Genomic DNA, 20,161 nt, shown 5'->3' on the forward strand with positions numbered 1-20,161 from the left:
TGGGAAACCAAACCAAAAATTCAGAAAGCGCTGCACAAAGTAGTTCCAGTTCCCTGATGTGGTCTCGGACCTCTGAATGAGCAAATGAAATATGCAGGGAAGTACACTTTCCAGCTATAGTGAATACCTGACCGCGATCCCACACAGCCCACTCCTACTGACTGCCGAGGAGCCCAAGCGCGGAATGGCTAATAGTAAAGTTTTCCACTCACAGAAAATCTGAAACTGCATGTAGAAAAAAATATTTCATTTTGTAATTCTTCAAATATTCAATCGTAGTTTCTATTTTAATGGGTTTTAATTTTCATTTTTAAATTTGCGTTTTGTTTTTTTCTTGCCAATTTTTAGTCTTGCCTTGTAAGGGCCCGTTCACATGGAATGGTCTGTTAGGTACCGAGTACCAGAAAGTCGTCTCAGCAATTATTATTCCTGTGCTTTTACATGGGAACGATCATCGCTCAGTGACTGGAGGCAGAGCGGGCCGGGGATCATGCCAACCCGCCCACCTCCATTCACAGTGAACAGGCAGTAGCTCATTGATGAACTGCCTGTTCACACGGGCCGATCGACTATCAGTTTTTATATATGCAGAAACGGGATAAATAACAAGCGAATGAATTATCGTCCGTTGTTCGTTCAGGTTCTTGCTAGCAGATAGAATAACCAGATTCTCGCTGGATCGGCCCATGTAGAAGGGTCCTGAGCACCCAACAGTCGCCCCGTGTAAAGGGACCCCAACGTGTTCTTAGGCTGATTTTATACTAGCGTTTCTTTTTTTCGTTCAGGCTTTCCATCTCTGTTCCGTTTTTAGAGCGGAGAGATGGTATTAAAACAAAACTGTTCTGTTTTTGCCATCACTGATTTCAATGATTTTGTTCAGTTTCCGATTTTTTAAATGAAAAAAAAAAAAAGTACAGATGGAAGTGCTATATAAAAAACTGAAATTCAATGCAGCGGAGGAGAACGGGAAGCTTTCATTGGCTTTTTTTTTTTTTTTAAACCCCAATTAAATCAATGACGGTACAAATGGAAGAGTTTAATTCTATCTACTGCAAAAGCGGAACAGAGAAAAAAAACTGATCTGGGGCTAAATAGTGTGAAAGACCCCTTTCTGATATGCACTTTGTTGTTGTGGGTTTTTTTTTTTTTTTACATAAAATTCCTTTTTTATGATAAATTCTCGATACATTTGTAGGCATGTAAGTCATCCATTTTCAAGCACTTAATCAAAATGCTAGTTTTTGAGCATGGACAATCCTATGTATCCAATCTAAATCCCAGAAGCGCTCTACATTGCAGCCTTATAAATCCACGGGTGATGAAACCTCCTGTAAAACAAGGTCCCATATTACACAAAACATTTGCTTTTTTGGGTTATTTGACCAGGTAAATATTTTTTTTTAGCCCTCACAAAAAATGAGCATACAGTGGTGGAGATCCCTGCAGGCATATTGCAACACCCAAATATAGGAGTACACAGGCTTAGAACCTCCGCACAACCGCAGCCGCTTTAAGGGTGTGGGTTAGTAATAGCAGCCGGTAACAATGGCTGTGTGCGCCGTACAGACAGCACAGAGATCACAGGGGGAAAAAACGTAGCACATTCTTTCTTTTCGACCCAATCTCAAAATAAAAAAATACAACTCTCGGCTATAACGATTTGCTCACGGTTTCTCCATGTGGGGAGCGCCACAAAAGTTTAGGGAATCTTATATAAGTCATGCAGTGGCGGGAAAAAGGTATGCAAATTGGAAGATGGAAAAATGCCTTAATTGCACCACCTATTGAAGGTAGCTATGCCATAAATCAATGATCTTTTTAAGAAACCTTGTAACATGACTTGGGATGTGAGCCAAACCAGAGTAGTCTTCATAAGGAAAAGGCACCCATCTACAGAGCTGTTTTGGGGTCCTTGACCCTTAGCTGTGCAGAGTAGGGTTCTTGTTGACTTGGCGAGAAGCCACGTGGGTCTGGGGGCACTCTTTCTGCTTGTGGAGAGCACCACAAGAGCATAGTAGTCTTATAGGCCATGCAATGTTCCCTAGGAAAATGATATGCAAATTTGTTGATAAAAAAATGCCTCACCTGTTCCACCTATTGGAAGGTAACTACCCTAAGTCAATGTTTGACTTGTTAGCCGGCCTTCCAACATGACTTGGGATGCGAGCCAAACCAGAGTATTCTGCATGAGTAAGACGACACCTATCTATGGACAGCAGTTTGGGGGCTCTTGACCTGCAGTAGTATAGAGTAGGGGACTGGCTGGGGGAGAGACCAGTGGCATGGGTCTGGAAGGGGTTACTCTTTTTGTGGTGCCACGAGGGCCTAGGGAGTATTATAGGCCAAGCAGTGCTCCCTACGGGCAATAGGTCCACTGCAGAGGCTGAATGGGTCCTCTTCGATTTCAGGACTATGTCTGTTTTATCTGTCCATAAGATATTTTCTGACAAACTTGCACTTTATCAGTTGCAGCACTCAACATCACGTTGGGGGCGTCTAGTCAGCGATATTCATGAGCTTCGGGGCTAGTCCCAAACAGGCAACTGACTGATCGCTCTCTACCTATTTGTGTGCATAGAAAAAAAAAAGTGGTCACTGGCCAACGGGAGGTCATAGGTGGGACTAACCGAGCGGCTCATGAATATCATGGGCGAGTCCCCTCTGGCATGGTGTGATGATAGTCGCTTGGTTGTTACATGAGCTAAAAACCACCCTTTAAAGTGAGCGATTTCCACTCCGTGTCTTGTCGGTGGCCATGTGTACACAGGACAACTATCATTAGTAGTCGCTGTTCCCAGTGAGCATTCGGACAACTATCGCACCATGTAAAGGTACTTTTACGCTACTCTGAGTTGTCTACGGATTCTCTTTAAAGGGGTTTCTAAGACCAGAGAAACATGGCTACCGTGTTCCAAAAAACAGCACCACACTTGTCCACAGGTTGAGTATGGTATTGCAGCTCCATTGTGGACAGGTGTGGCTCGGTTTCTGAAAGAAAGCTGCCGTGTTTATCGAGTCTTGAATTTTGGACAACCACTGATATGCCATCTTTTTTCTTCAAAGGGTTCCTTTAAAGCTAAGAAAGGCCACACAATGGGATCAAGGTCAAGAGCCTCGGGACATGCCAGTGGATCAAACTTTTAAAATACATGAAAAAGGAAGTCTGGTCTGAACAGATCGCCACTTCCAAAAAATACAGCAGATATCAGCGAGGAAGTGTGTTCCAAAGTGATCCCGAATTCTGTCATAAGGATATAAATATTGGAATTTTGAACTAAGCTCTTTTTTATTTTGATTTAAAATGTAATTTTCCATGCTAATTTGGTCAATAGGGGGCAGAATTTGTCTTCTTTTTTTAATTAAGCCCATCTATAAAACAAGGCTGTAGCTGGAAAAAGTCATGTAGCCCCAAGCCTTACACATGACAATTAAACTTTTTATGGATTTACTTTTGTTTTACAGGTTTTAGATTAGTGTGTGGATCACACCTGTTACGCCTTGGCAATGCCGGCAGATTACTTTCAAGATCAGTAAAAACAGAACTGAAAGTTGCCCTGCCCTTTGGTACTCCCCTCAAAGTTCAACTGCAGGCGAGCAGGGACGGTACACCCTGCAGTAAAGATAACTGAGTAACACGGAAGCAGATGAAATTTGGCAGAAGCGGGGAACTTGGCATAAAAAAAAAAAAAAACTAATCCATACAATTTTCAAATTAAATTTTTTTTATTTGCTGAAAACTGAATTTTTGGGATTAAATTCTGTAGAAAAGCTTTGAGAGTTGCCCCTTTATCAACAGTTCCTGGGCGCCTTTCTAGTAAATGTGGCATGTGATCTTTTTCTCAGCTGTGATCATTCCTTAAGAAACACCACCTACGATTGCAACGCAAACAAGGATCATCAACCCATTTTCCACAGACCAGAAGCAAACTTACTTGACTGCACTAGACCGAAACTAGGGGATTACCAAGATGGCTGCCGCTACAGATATAAACAGACACCTGATGGAGGTCTGAACATGTGAATGAATGAGCCGGGTAAACGCCCAATACGACGGCCTACAATTATAGGATATATTTTTAAAAACAAAATGGCCCCGAGGGTTTTTTTTTTTCCAGCCAAGCAACGTATGTACCGACTCCACCATCCCCGAGGACGGTGATCACCATTTATCTGTAGGACAGACATGTTTACCGCTTTCCTGACAAGGATTTGCGCAGTAATGAAAAAAGACAAGTAACGTCACCCGGCCGCATGTAGCGTCCCCACTACTAGCGGATTGAGGTACAGTGCGCCAGTGTTACATAGTGTACTGCACAATACTAGTACGTCCTACAGTACAGTGAAGTACTCCGTTTAATAAACTGCAGTATAAAACAGTATGAAAAGCGACGTGCAATAAAACAATTCTGTATAGTACTGTATAATGTAGTACACTGCCAAACAGCATGGACTAGTAGAATACAGAAATAGTACAGCCATATAGAAAAGACGTGGGACAGAATCGTTCAATGTGGTAACAAGTTGTGTAGTATTGCATTGTAGAGTAGTGCAGTGTAGTATAAGGGTTCATTCCCACAGGCGTAACTTTGTTGCGTATTCAGCATGCATAATATGCGGTGGATGGAGCCAATGAAAGTACACCGATTTTCATTGAGCCATGCACACTTGCGTGTATACTTTGTGTACAAAGAACGCAGCATGTTCTGTTTTACTGCATATTACGTGCAATAAAGAACGATTGTTCTCTATGGGTGCGCTCCTGCCACAGACTCCTTTCTGCGCAAATGCGCACAAAAATAGAGGTTCAAAGAAAAGGAAATGAGAAGGGACGAAATGAATGGGTTCTAATCTTTGCGCACGCAAACACGCCCGTGTGAAGCTGCCCTTAAAGACGTAGTACAGAATTGTTTTATATAGTTGTTTTGTACAGCATAGTACACAGTAGTACAGTCTAGTGTAATACAGAAAATAGTATGTAATAGTTTAGGATAGTACAAAAATCTGCAGTATAGCGCAGTACAAAGTAATGCAGTATAGCATAATACAGAAAAGTGTAATGTAGCGCAGAACATAGCAGAGAATAGCGTCATGTAATATAGAACAGCATATAGTATAGTTTAGATTAGAGTCGTGTTGCATATTAGCGTATTGTACAGTGTAATACAGAATAGGGTTGTATAGTACACTTTAGTACAGAAAGTTTAATATAGTGTTTTACAGTGTAATCACATGATGTAATGCCCTCCACCCATTCCTGATAACGTGTTCAGTAAGTCGGAAACTGACCCAGGTCGGCCATAAAATTAAATATAGGCTTGTCAGAGAGCCCAACAGTCTTGTCACGTCCGTGTTACATGTACAGCGGGAAAAGGAAAAACCATAAAACATGCGCCATCAGCCTTTTCCCATAGGCAACTGATGTCGCCGAGAAGTAGGCTTCATTAACCCTGTTGAGGCATTCCGCTTTCTAGTTCTAAATGAGAACAATGCCTCCATAGCGCCTCCTGTTGGAAGCAAGCATTTCTGCAAGTCAGCGTCTGACCTTTTAACAGGCCTTGTAATAATGACTGGGTATTGTGAGCCAAAGACAGAGTCTTCTCCGGAAAGAAAAGATAACCATGGACAGACCGACTTGTTTCGGTGATAGAGAGAGGCCTATAGACGTAGGATGGGAAGGGTATCGTTTCTCCTTAGGGAGAGCACCTAGAAGGTGTGAGGAGACTTGTATGGCCATCCATGCTCCTCTGGGAAATATGCAAATAGAAAGACGGAATACCTCTACAGCACCACCTATTGAAAGGCAGCATTCCTGCATGTTCAATTTGCATATTGCCCAGAAGAACATGGACCGCCTTATAAGTCTCCTCACACCTTCTAGGTGCTCTCCCTAAGGAGGAACGATACCCTTCCCGACCTACTTTCTAGTTCTTTCATGGGAACAGAAAAACGGAATGCCAGCCCCGCACAGATTCTGTCACATGACAAACGGCGCCCATTGAATTCCACTGACTGTAATGGGTTCCTCTGGATTTTTATTATACCTCCTGGCACTCTACTGGATAAAACGGCGCTATTTTCTTTGGGATGTTACGCCAAAGGCTGTGATGCAAACGTGAACAAAGCCTCGCACATATCACGAATGTTTACAACACAGGTTTCTGTTATTTTTAAAGGTTGACGCATCACAAGTGGCAGCCATACCCGTAACATGCGGCACAAAGTACCTCATTGCCCTCGCTACCTCCTAATGAACTGGCAAAGCTAAGCCGATGAATATATAAGCCAATTTTTCTCTCCGAGCCGCCAAACTAAACAAGGTTTTGACAGGAAAAACGTCCTCCGCCGTAATACATCTCCTTGGACCAATTTAGGTGGACGTCAACTACAAGCTCCCCAAATGTCACATCCTAATTTGTCCCTAAAGGTCAAAAGAGAAAAAAAAAATAAGGAACGGATCTGGTGTGATATTTATTTTTCCCCCGATTCCCGTATGGACTACACATTTCTGTCCATAAGAAAAAAAAAGCTGGTTGACAAGGCTCCCCTCCTGTTATTGGAACATATTTCGGATTCATGACCTGCCATGTCGACTACTCAATGGAATATTTCAGCAGAGCTCTGACACGTCGCTCTCAGCCTTGTAAGTCAGAGCCATAAAGCAACGCACAGGAAGACGAGGAGCTCCCGAGCAAATATCTCATCTGGACTCGTCCACCAAGGCGTAAAGAACGTTCCAAGATCCCTTGAAAGCCTACAAACCTTTTTTTCCCCTTACTTCATCTACATTAGGCTCCATTCAGCGCCTTCTATGCAGATGTGGCATGAAATACAGGACGAAAAAGTCATGCCGGACAGGTGCAAGAACCAGACGGACCCCATTAGGGTCAACGAGGTCCTTCGGCACAGTTTGGTTCCGTTGTGGAGATGTGGCATTCCTGCTCCTATGATGGAGGAGAAACGGAATGCCTAGCGCAGATGTAAATTTACATACCATTAACTGTCTCCAACTAAAAGACACGGGAGAACAAAAAGCCATAACTGGTAACAAAAGGGCCGTTGAGTAGTGCGAACAAAAAATTAAAGGGATTTTCCAGTTGTGCCACTAAGGCTTACTCATTGTATTGCTAAAAGTTTTGTAACTTTTTAATATACCGTATTTTCCGCTCTATAAGACGCACCCAGGTGAGTGTGCAGGGGATGTACAGGGCGACGGAGGGCCACTAGAACTCCTTTACCGTCTTTTCCACGGCAGGAGCAGCAGAGATATGTAACAGCGGCATGGTACGACGGGAGGAAAGGAGTAAGTCAATTGGTGGAGGTGGGGGAGCAGCACCAGTTCCGAACGGCTCTCACCACCAATCAGCAGTACATACAGGCGCAAGGGAGTAAGCCAATTGGTGGAGGCGGAGCAGCAACCAATCACAGCTCTTGCTTTCATTTCTTACACTGCAATGATAAAATGAAAGCTGTGCTGTGATTGGCTGCTAAGGGTAACAGATTATTTCAGACATTTTTTAAGATGCGGGGCTGCTTTTCAATGGCTCACGCTGCAATTCCTCCTTGCTACAAAAAGTTCTGCTTGCCGTCAGTGAATGGGAACACTTGCTTACTTCTAAAAACCTAGCAATGCTCCAAGGGTATATGAAGTCCGTCTGATAGCGATATAGATGGAATTCACACGTGTTGTGTTGTGGAGCCATCGGAGAGCCGGCCTATCGCAGCGTAGGGCAGTGATATGGTACTGCGCATGACAGCGTACCTCACGCACCCCGTCATGTGCAGTCTTCCTGTTTATCTTCCTGCACGGTCGCTTCGCAACGACGCATATATACGCCACGCATATGCAATGTAGTTGCGCATGGGCAGCGTTAATTACGCACCCCTTGAGAACAAAGATCTCTCTCGCCTGTAGTTCACAGCAAAATAGAGCATACTGCATACTTTTTTGCGCTCGCGTATTACGCAATTCTTACACGCAAATGTGAGCGAACCAGCGTAAGACAGTTATTTGATTGCATGCGAATTACCGTGTATCGCACATGTAATATCTTACGCTCGTGTGAGCCCGGCCTAACAAACCCGCAAGGAGGAATCATTTCTACAGATAACTGCGCGTAAAAAACGACATCGGCTACGATTAATGCCGCGAGAAATACCAGGTAAGCCAACCAGACAACGCGGAATTAAAGGGGATTTTCCTGGGTTTGTACAAGTTATTTACTCATCCGTGTGGTATAACCCTTCCCCTAACTAGCCCCCTAAAAATGCCAGACAGCCCCCAATTACAGGCTGAAGCGTCTAATTCCACGGGCCTCATATCTCAGGTGCCTCAGAGCAAAAGTGGCCTTGTTGCCCACAGCAACCAATCAGCATTCAGCTTTCATTTTCCAAACCGCACTGGACACACGTAAGCAGGACTCTTGGTTGCCATCGACTACTTTTACTCTGAGGTACATTAAGCAAAGTCTTGTCTGTGGATCCAAGAAAACCGCAGAGTCCCAAAAACCACCAGGCCCCAAATCTGAGTAAACGTGTATACAGTGCTCCCGTCAATAAGCTTTATTTATAACACGGAGACGCCCCTTTAAGTGACACATCACCGTATCTAAGGCGCAGTGAGCTAATGGAGAGATCATCAATAAGCGGAGAAGGCCGGAGCCCAGCGCACACAAAGGAATGTGCTCAGAGGGAAAGTAGTTGTGATCTCCACGTGCACAAGGGGAATTCCAAATTACGCTGGGAGCTAAGGAACGGTGGCAAACACATGAGCATCGGCACGTTAACCCTTAAACATATTTAAACTGGTAATTATTTCTCATAGTGGGGGGGGGGGGGGGTGACGTGCCTTTACTCAGGGGTGCTCTTTCAAGGTTCAATCCATTCTTGGCATTACCAGCATATCCGTTTTGCCATTCGGGACTCTGGAAAAGTTGGGTAGGATTTGGTTATCACGGAGCTGTCATTTTATAGCAACTCCGTTATGAGACTGCTTTACACTTTGGGTTATTTGCAATACTTTTAGGAGGTTAGAGTCCCTGAAATTACCTCCCGGAAGGTAAGTCCTTGGCCTTCTTTAAACACTCAATACAGGTGGGCTAGATGTCAGCTAGTACTAGACACAACCCACCTTCCAGCTATCCCAAACATGCCTGAACCTAAGGGAGCTCTACTGTGGTGGGCCTAGGCCCTGACGTTATATGTTGGGTCTCAGCCACAAGATCTTCCCACCCTTTGGTTGGCGAATTCGAAGGATTACAATTGTGAAGTCCAAGTCCCACTATACTCTTAGATTACCACAACTTTGTTGCAAATTGAAGCCGTCACACTCCAGCCGAAGGCCAAAGCAGTTATTGGTAGACCAGAAAAACTTGCTTGAGGGCAACTCAAGGAGGGTAACTGATGTACAAATCTTCTGCATGGAGCCACCGCCTACACCATTCGAGGGCAAATACTACAGACTTTAGAAGACACTTACACCACTGCAGGTGTCAACTGGCCACCGAGCAATGGGAAAGGTTATAGAAAACCCAAAAAGTTAGATATCAGTTGCATAACTCCAGGTATAGCCTATGGCTGCCTGAGATTTCTCCAGCCTTGGCCAATACTGACCAAAAACTACACGACAATTTCAAATAGACTGGGCAACTAGTGCAGCCCCAAAAATGGTCCCTGTTTTACCAAACTAAGAACAAAAATTAGTTATTACAATATAAGAAGCCCTTTCACTGATCTCCATGCAACCCACTATAAGGCTTGGTCTTTAAAAGGGAACTCTAGAGCCAGTGATAAAACAAAATGGCCACCACTGTACCAGACTGACAGTAATTTACTACAGAAAAAGTGTCAAAAACCTCACTTATTAAATCTACGGTTGACAAAAACTGGAATCCCCCCATACTATGGGCGTATTATTGCATCCGTATTACGACAGTCCAACCACACGCCTAAAGACCAGAACTAGGGTCGCATTTATCATGCTATTAGTTCAAGCTATTGGACCCGCGATTGGGTGGGGATCTGCTCTCGCATTACGCTCCTGTGAGCTTAGCCTTAAGAACACCATAAACACCAATATCCCCATAACCAAATTATATCTCAAAGGCCAGCCCAACAGTAGGTACAGTTCTACATTCCTTCCAATGAAAAAAAGTTTGGGAGAAACTTTTCAAAAACATTCAAAATTATACAAAGTTGAGCTCAATTAACAGAAAAGTACTTTGAAGAATACTAGAAACTCTAGACCAAATAAGATTTCTGTTTTTACATGTAGATGCAGTCGTTAAAAACCAACGATTTACAGAGTATGGCAAATCCTGGAGTAGAAAGGAGTTTTTGTAGAGGGCTTGGGGGCGAATACCCAATCTGTTTAGCACATTTTTTTACAAGGTGATACATAGGGCTCGTTGCCATGCTCGTAAAAGCTGTTTAAAGAGAAATGGTATTGGAGAGGGGAAAGGTTTCATTGAAATTAAAAACATTTCCAAAAAAATTAAACATAACCAAATAAAAAACAAAAAGTTACCACAAATATATATATATATATTTTTGAAAAATTGTATGTTTTTGGCACATCTTAACGGGAGACTCGCTGAAAGCCTACAGTGTCATTTAATCTTAGTTGGAAAGCCAGAATAAGCTTAACAATGCCCTCCCCAGCCCCCTTACTATAAACGTGAACACATGTTCCAAACCTAACATGATCCTGAGAAATCGTGGGCTCTGGGAGCCGAACATGGATTAAATTAGAGCACTTCACTGCAGACTTCAGCCAGTCCTTAATGTAAACAGTTTCCATTCTCCCCCCTTTATGTCAATTCAGAGGTTCTGGTTTGTGTTAAAACCGCCAAAACCAAACCTTCCCACCGCCGGGAGTATAATTTACTATATAAAGTGAAACTTTTTGAAAAAAAGAAAAAAAAAATCCAAAAGTACATACAAGAAAAAAAAAAAAAAAGGACGTGTTCTTTTAAAGTGTCCAAAAAGAGGAAGGGAAGGGGGGTAGGGGGTGCTTAGGAATATATTCTCAGCACGGTGAAAAACCACAAAATCACAGGGTCGTTTAACCCGTAAAAACAACTTGAGGAGAGGCCGAGTTTGCTCAGCAGTTGCAGAGCACTTATTAATGGCTGCCTGTGCAAATCAGCCCGGCTACTTAAAAAAAAAAAAGTGTCGGCAATGCCAGCTGGTGTTTTTGTGCCCATCCCGGGGCCTAGAGAGGAAAAAAAAAAATCTTGCCAGCTACCCACCCTGGACCTACCTTCATAGCGTAAAGCTTTCTTGCCGTTGCCTACAAGAGGCTTCTATTAATACACAAGCATGGGAGCTGCATACTGGCAACTTCGTGATGTCATGTCTCACCCAGCATAACCCCTCTCGGAGAAAAGGAAAAAAAAAAAATCAGCTGCTGCTCGCATTTGTCTTCACGGAAATTCCCCTTCGGGTGATAAGGGGACAAAAAGTATGATAACAAGGCCTTAAACCCCCCCCTAGACACTATCGCCGGCACACCAGGGGTTAAACAATAAGGGCTCAAATGCCCTTCTTCAATACTCCATAGATAGTAACTTGCGTTCGGATCGCCTGTCGCCTAACTGGTTAACAGTTCCCAAGGCGATTTTTTTTTTCCCCCTCTCTTCTTTTAATAGAAATACTTCTATTTCCTCCCACCGCAGCCGCCTTTTCAGCCTCCCTACACAACAATGCAGCGTGAAAAATTAACAGTTCCCGGCTCGGTGTCCGAACATGATGTCAACCCCAATCCAGCTTGACGGTGTATAGCGAATACAAAAAAAGACGACAGTTCTAAAAAAAAAAAAAAAAAAAAGGACACTTCTCATGTCCTTTATAAAAGGGCACCCAAAAAGCGCGTGCACGTTTTTGCCGTTTAAAGGATGTGTCGCAATTCCATTTTTCCGAGCGTTTACGCACTTTATGTTCGCAGCGGAGGCGGATCCGGCTATTTTTTTCGACGGTTTGCAAAGAGAAACGAAAGCGACGGGGCTAAAAAGTCACCTTGTTTTATTACATAATGAGATTCGAAAACTAGGTTATAAATAGAACAATGAACGCCTATAGATCAGGCATGACGAGTCGATGTGACACATCTAGAAAGGCAGGAGAGAAAAGGGATTAAAAGGAAAGGGGATTGCAAAAAGCCTTGCAGGAGCTGCGAGGGGGAGTCCAGGATGTGGGCAGCAGCCCCTAACCCTGTAAGACGGTGTACCTGTGCAGCACGCTGGCCTTCCCCCGGCTGCTGCTTTCCCCTTGGCTGCTTCCATGCATATGACCACACAACCTCAGCACACCAAATAAATAAAAAGAACTATTCACTTCCACACGCCTCCCCCCTCTGCTCCGGCGCCGCCCACTTTCCGCTCTGATTGGACAAGGCCATTTCTACGTCACTTTTTTTTTTTTTTTTTTTTTAAATCCACACAGCTTTATTACTACAGCAGCAGCAATACATCAGCCGGCAGACTTGTAACTCAGGCTGTGCATGCAGATTACTCAGCATTTACCAAGACCGTGCAGAAACCGTGAAGAACGCCTGCCAACTTCATCCGGTGGGACTTTTGCACATTGCGTTGCTGTCAGTCCAGCGGAGTTGCTAAAGCTTATTTTTGCATTCATGGTTAATACATTGCAGCTGCAGAACATTCCTTTAATCCGGCATTCAATAGTCCAGAAAGTCTGGTAATTCGAATTGCATGGAAATGTTGCAGGTCATAAAACTTCGTATTTAATGTTTTTATTAAATTTTACGCCATTTGGGGTTTTTTTTCCCCAAGCCTTCTGGGTCAATCCTATACTCAGAGGCCAGTGTCAGGGGTGTTTTTTACACATTAACCCCCAAAAATACAACTTTGAACTTTATTAACACTCTGCAAAATCTACTTCGCATAGCAATTTTGCGGAACGAACGTTTCTTTTTTTGGGCGTGTTTTACTGTACTTTGTCAGTGCGCAAAACCTGCATTTGCACGCGGCAAAATAATGTGATTAAAATGGCTAATTAGTCTAATGAGTTCCAGATGTGTTCTTTTTCCTGCACAATTCCGAGGGGTTTCATATATCTCCCCGTGTATTTGGCGTGCATTATCACATCCCCGTTGACTTCTATGGAGATTTTTGGTGCACAGGAGAATAGAGCACGCTGCGGTTTTTTTGCCTACCCGAAAGGCGTAGGAACCCATTGAAATTAATGGGTTTTATTCTCTGAGTACTGCTTGCGCAAATTGTGCATGCGCAAATACGCTGGTGTGAATCCGGCCTAAGGGTGCAATCACACAAAGCGGAATCCGCCTTAAAACCCGCGCAAATGCTAGGGGCTTTGACATGAAGTCTGATGTGGATTTCCTGCTGCGGAAAATCTGCACATCTGCTGTGTGTGAACGCACCGTTAAAGGGGTTGTACCAGAATTTCGAGTTACGCCCTATCCACAGGATAGCGGAAAACTTGCTGATCGGTGGGGGTCCTGTGTCCACCATCCTCCTTGCAGGAGGGTTACTGCACCACTGGGGCGGCGAGGGTGGGTGGGGGAACGAATGAAGCGTTCCATTCGCTTTCAATGGGACTGCCGAGATAGCTTTGACTAACTAGTACAAAGTGGCGCCAAAGCACATCGACGGAACTGTTGGATACAGCCGAGTGGAGACGGCAGAAGATGCCACTGGCACTTCGTTCTAGCCATTAGGGCTGATCAGACACTTTTATTGATTTTCCTACATTTCCCACTTTTTATACATGCCCCCCCCCCCCCCCATTATATTTTACCAAATCAAAGCAAAACCCAATATATACAAGAAATGGATTTAATCCAGCATCTGTTAACCCGCACGGAACAGCATTTTAATGGCGTCCAGTATATACAAGCAGTATGGCGCACGAGTCCTACACATGCACGCTTCACCTAAACTTTCTCACGGTCTCGTTGGAATATCCCCTGGAGAGGAGAAACCAAATAGCAGGCCTGTCTATAAATATATCAGCAGGACAGTATTAAAGCGCCACATGGTGGAAAGAGAAGAGTCCTGCCAGACCCCTCCATGTGTAGCGTGCGAGCCCCCGGGGGAGGAGGCCTGGGAGACGCACTAGGAGCGCCTCATACCTGAAGGTTGTAACGCGGATATTCTGCTGCAGGTTACTAGACAATACATTAAACTGATTAAGATCTGGCAATGGGAGCTAACAATCTAAAGTAAGACAGGTGGCTAATAGGCCCAGACATTAGCTGCTGGACTGTTTTATACTGATATTCCTATTTCTTTATTATTAAAGTATCAAACGTCTCCTAGCACGACTAAGGGGCGCATGAAGTCTACGGAAATTTATACTGTCCTGGATATACAGATATATACACACTAAGGAGATGTAGCAAAGCCTCTCCAAAAGAGCACCTCTTATCCAGACTAGTCTGCAGATGGTCCGCTTCACCATATATGTATACTGACCATCTTCCTTAGAGAACCACCCAATAAACGACCACTTCTATAGGCAACTACAGCTAGTCGTCCTAAAGACGTCTCTAAATAGATGACCAGTGAAAGAAAGGTGATCGGGGAGGGATACAGAGGTGATCGGGGAGGGATACAGAGGTGATCGGGGAGGGATACAGAGGTGATCGGGGAGGGATACAGAGGTGATCGGGGAGGGATACAGAGGTGATCGGGGAGGGATACAGAGGTGATCGGGGAGGGATACAGAGGTGATCGGGGAGGGATACAGAGGTGATCGGGGACGGATACAGAGGTGATCGGGGACGGATACAGAGGTGATCGGGGACGGATACAGAGGTGATCGGGGACGGATACAGAGGTGATCGGGGACGGATACAGAGGTGATCGGGGACGGATACAGAGGTGATCGGGGACGGATACAGAGGTGATCGGGGACGGATACAGAGGTGATCGGGGACGGATACAGAGGTGATCGGGGACGGATACAGAGGTGATCGGGGACGGATACAGAGGTGATCGGGGACGGATACAGAGGTGATCGGGGACGGATACAGAGGTGATCGGGGACGGATACAGAGGTGATCGGGGACGGATACAGAGGTGATCGGGGACGGATACAGAGGTGATCGGGGACGGATACAGAGGTGATCGGGGACGGATACAGAGGTGATCGGGGACGGATACAGAGGTGATCGGGGACGGATACAGAGGTGATCGGGGACGGATACAGAGGTGATCGGGGACGGATACAGAGGTGATCGGGGACGGATACAGAGGTGATCGGGGACGGATACAGAGGTGATCGGGGACGGATACAGAGGTGATCGGGGACGGATACAGAGGTGATCGGGGACGGATACAGAGGTGATCGGGGACGGATACAGAGGTGATCGGGGACGGATACAGAGGTGATCGGGGACGGATACAGAGATGATCGGGGACGGATACAGAGATGATCGGGGACGGATACAGAGATGATCGGGGACGGATACAGAGAGAGATAGATGGTCGGGGATAGATGAATATAGAAATAGATGACCGGGGACAGATACAGAGATAATTGGAGATACATATAGAGATAATTAAAGCTATATGATTGGGAATAGATACATAGATGATCGAGGATAAATACATAGATAAATGATCGGAGATACATAGATAATCGGGAATAGATACATAGATGACGGGATAGATACATAGAGAGATAGATGATCGGAGATAGAGGATCGTAAATAGATTCATGGACAATTGGTGGTAGATACAAAGATGATCAGAAATCAATGTATAGGTGATAGAGATAGAAGATGATCGGAGATACATACAGATGGGTTATTCTGTAGCATGATATGGCGGGGTGCTGTGCTATCAGGGTGGTTTATTTACACTTTGAATTACTTCACAATGGGTTTTGTTGTGCCAAGATAAGAGATATTTAATGGGTTAAGATAACTTTCTGGGCCATTCCATGACAATCTGGGGAAAATCTGTGCCATTTGTAGGTGATCAGAGATGGATACATAGATGATAGGCAACAGATACCATGGTGATCAGTGATAGACCGAATTGGAGATGGATACATAAATGATTGGAGATTGGAAACAGATATATATATATATACAAAGATGATCAGAGATCGATACATAGATGGGTGATAAATACATAGATGATCGAAAAATATATACACAGATTGGAATTAACATACACAGGGGATCGGAGACAGATTGATAGACGATCAGTATTAGATAGGTGAGCGGAGATGGAAGATGATTGGTGATAGATGATTAGATATATATATGTATAGACACAGAAGCCCGAGGATGGCTCCATGTATCAATAACCGGAGATCACTAAAAGGAACGCTAGACGAATAATATTGAATCTACTCTTACAAGACAGCCCGGGGAAATCAAGCCAAGTAAGTCACAAGTTGTGGCCTGGAAATGTGCTGAACGTCACGCCGTCTCTCAGATTAGTAGAACTATGAGAATCAGAGTGCAAGCTCTTCAGGTCAATTCAATAATAATCAAACTTCTAAACTGAGGTTTTTGCTGCAATTATCCGTGATTATAGAAATCTATACAAGCAGCCTGCAGTGAGCGGCTGGGATTACAGCGGCCGTGCCCCAGCCATATGCCCATTGTCCTGCCCGCCGCTGCCACATTATAATTATGGAGCCTACAACATGATGGCAGTGGTATTAGCACAGCGTGTTGGGGGTTAATCATAGGTGTGTGGTGACCCCAACATGATTCCTGCAGCCCGGGAGGAGTTTATGAAAGCAGCTGCTCAGGCGTTGGGTTACACCGAGTAATTCAAGCCCTGGTGCTTAATACTCAGGAAGTAACTTTGTGCAACCCACCGGCTGGGCAGGACGGCGCATGAATGGGGGGCAGCGCGGCGGCAGGGGCACCAACGCCTCCACAGACATCTAGATAGTAGAGCTATAATACACCAGAAGACCCTACTGAACGGCAGAGCCAGAGCACACAATATACAAATATATATATATATACACAAGGGTGAGAGATTAGAGGGAAACAGATGGCCGACGTGTAGATGGATACAGGCCTCTGAGGGATATGGGATCAGACACATGGCTGCTATATATACAGATACTAGAAAGATGTATAGAGTCAGATACAGGAGATGTACGGATAGGTCAGCGACCGGCGCGCTAAATAGGATGAAACGCAATATATATGTAGATATAAGAAACATGTCAAATAGATGTATAAAGACAGGAGATGTGTGGAACGATAAGCCCCCCCCCCCCCCCCCACTGGTCCCTTTTCGGTCCTACAGCGCCCCCCTCCCCCAATCGGTCTCTTTACGGCTCTCCCCACGGGTCCTACAGAACTTCCCATCGTTCCCTTTACGGCCCTCCCACCCCACCTCCACCATCGTTCCCTTTTCTGACCTACAGCCCCCCACCAGTCCCTACAACACCCCCCCCCCTTCCTTTTTGGTCCTACAGCGCCACCCCCCCATTGGTCCCTTTACGGCCCTCCCCTATCAGTCCTACAGCGCCCACCCATCAGACCCTTTACGGCTCTCCCCATGGGTCCTACAGAGCCCCCACCCCCATCGGTCCCTTTACAGCTCTCCCTATGGGTCCTACAGCGCCGGGCCGACGGTCCCTTTACCGCCCTCCCTACATGGGTCCTACAGCGCCAGCCCGACGGTCCTTTTACTGCCCTCCCCCATCAGTCCTACAGCGTCCCCATTGGTCGCTGTACCCCATACGTCCTACAGCGCCCCCCCATCGATCCCTTTTGGCTCTCCCTATGGGTCCTACAGTACCCCATCAGTCCCTTTTTGGCCCTCCCGACAGTCCCCTTACTGCCCTCCCCCATCAGTCCTACAGCGTCCCCTATCGGTCCCTTTATAGCCTCCCCATGGGTCCTACAGCACCCCCCATCGATCCCTTTTGGCCCACCCCATCGGTCCTACAGCGCCCCATCGGTCCCTTTTTGGCCCTTCCCCATCAGTCCTACAGCCTCCCCTATCGGTCCCTTTATAGCCTCCCCATGGGTCCTACAGCGCCCCCATCGGTCCCTTTTTGGCCCTCCCCATGGGTCCTACAGCGCCCCATCGGTCCCTTTTTGGCCCTCCCCATGGGTCCTACAGCACCCCCATCGGTCCCTTTTTGGCCCTCCCCATGGGTCCAGGCTTGAGCTCGGGGCGGCTATGTATACATAGATATAAGGTAGACGCTAAATAGATGTATAGCTGAGTAGAGATAGATATGGGCTCTCGAGTGGTCGATATGGGATCGACAGGACTCACACGTGCATATACCACATATCTGCAGCTCACTACCATAACAAAATGTAACATATCACACAATGCGATACACGAAAAGTTCCCAAACCTCTTATACTTGTGTGTATATATATATATATATATATATAAAACCTGTTGCTACCCGTCTCAGTAACCTCCATCACACCACGCTCAGCCTGCAGCTATGAGCAGCCGACAGTCTACTGCAGCTCTACATACAGTAACTGTACGAGGCTCCAGGCACACCACTACTTTATGGCCTGAGCACACTGCTGCAATGCACCGCTCTGGCAGCTAGAGGTCGCCAGAGCGCCCCCGTGTCCGGCTCCCAGCTGCACGCCGCTCCGTCCATTAGGTCTCCACAACAATAGGCACAAGTTACCTGCACCCTCCCGTCAGCAGGAGCACAGGGAGCCGCTGAGCTCATGCGGGGGAACAAGGAGGACACAGAGGGAGACACGACCAGAAGACTGAGCGCCCCCCCGCCGTCCTCTCACCTCCGACGGCCCTGCTGGCTGTGAACTTGTGAGCTGCAGAACTGCTGGGCAGGAGCTCATAAAACCTCCGGCCGTACCATAGTAAGAGCTCGGAGAGGGGGAGACGTCTGGGTCATTTATCTAAATAGAAGAAAATATGGGAATCACAACTTCATGTTATAGAATACTAGTATGACAGCCTGTGTACATAATCGGAGATTGGAGACTAGATTGATAGTCATTGATGTCAGTAGAAAAGCGAAATTATACAAAATAGACCTCCCCTCTTTGACGGAAAAAAATGGTACATCCCGGTTTGTAGATTATAAACAAAGAACCTCGTGGGAACTTTGGGAGTAGCTGATGTGTGAGGAGAGGGGAGGCTGCTAGACGGCAGGCGAGTGCTGGAGCGGGCGGCACAGCTGCTCCTCCGCTGGCCACTGGGGCTGGGTGACCAGACAGAGCAGTATGTAGGCGAGTGGAGTAGCAGTGGACAGGGGGTCTTAAGAGAAAAAAAAAACATTGCAGAAAGATAGAGCGAGCCGCGACAACATCGCATCAGTGAAAACATTGCAGATGGGAAGGAAACCATTGTGAATAATCCGATTTCGTATTCTGCTTTTTACTGACTTTTGCAGCAGGCAAAAATTGCACAATTTCCTCGCCTGTGTGGGGCCAGCTTTAGGCTAGTCTGACACGAGCGAATTGGAATAGTGGATTCTGCAATCACCGTGTGTGCGTATGATGCGCGGCGTGGAAACACAGTGACTTTCTCTGGTTCGCTCACACTTGTTGGTTGGAATTGCGGATTGTAGAAGAGGAAGAAAAATCCCAGCATGCTGTTTTACTGCAGATTCCGCATGTATGGGCTCCATTGATCTCTACGGAAGCGTTCGATCCGCAACTGCATTGCATATGGATGCGGATTCGCTCGCACGTTGCTGGGAGACCAGATACAAATGGAATTAAAAAAGCAGGAATTTGTGGCAGACAATGCCGGACAGACTCTGGGGGTCAGCACCCCATCCAGCCTGCTGTCAGCAACCTCCGCTTGTTCTTCTGGGCTCGTCCTCCACAAGAAGTGGTTTCTACTACTTCCAAAACAAGTAGTATAAACCAGCCAAACCCGGAGAGCAGTAACCTGTCCTGAAGGCTGTCAGAGCAGCGCTCACCATGACAGCACAAGGGAATGTCGCCTGAGCGATAGAAGGGGCTTCCAGGGGTTGTGCAACTTTCTGATGTCATTCCCTGCTTGCCATCTTTCTTTTGCGCGGACGATACGCTGTCCATACACGTAATCCGCATGGAAAACTGCGCACACACACCACCATATGCAATTCGCTTTCATGATCATTCTCTTCCAATCCGGATATCAGCATTCGGAATCCGACCCGCCCGGCCTTATGGAGATGCGAGTGCGATGCAATTCTTAAGTCGCCCATAGGA

General features: G+C 45.9%; 1 protein-coding gene across 2 annotated transcripts in view; it reads right to left on the reverse strand.

Annotated features, from left to right (window-relative positions):
- FAM53A (family with sequence similarity 53 member A) overlaps nucleotides 1-18,756 on the reverse strand; it is a 62,964-nt gene extending 44,208 nt beyond the window's left edge. Inside the window, exon 1 of one of the 2 annotated variants that reach the window (XM_066573014.1) lies at nucleotides 18,622-18,756. The gene's annotated coding sequence lies outside the window, so the exon portion shown is untranslated. Of the gene's footprint in view, nucleotides 1-12,223; nucleotides 12,359-18,621 lie in introns of those variants that run through there. The other variant, XM_066573013.1, reaches the window with a different exon arrangement.
- Between the last annotated feature and the right edge of the window lie 1,405 nt (nucleotides 18,757-20,161).

This window comes from Eleutherodactylus coqui, chromosome 7 (genome assembly GCF_035609145.1).
Source record: "Eleutherodactylus coqui strain aEleCoq1 chromosome 7, aEleCoq1.hap1, whole genome shotgun sequence".
Taxonomy (NCBI): Eukaryota; Metazoa; Chordata; class Amphibia; order Anura; family Eleutherodactylidae; genus Eleutherodactylus; species Eleutherodactylus coqui.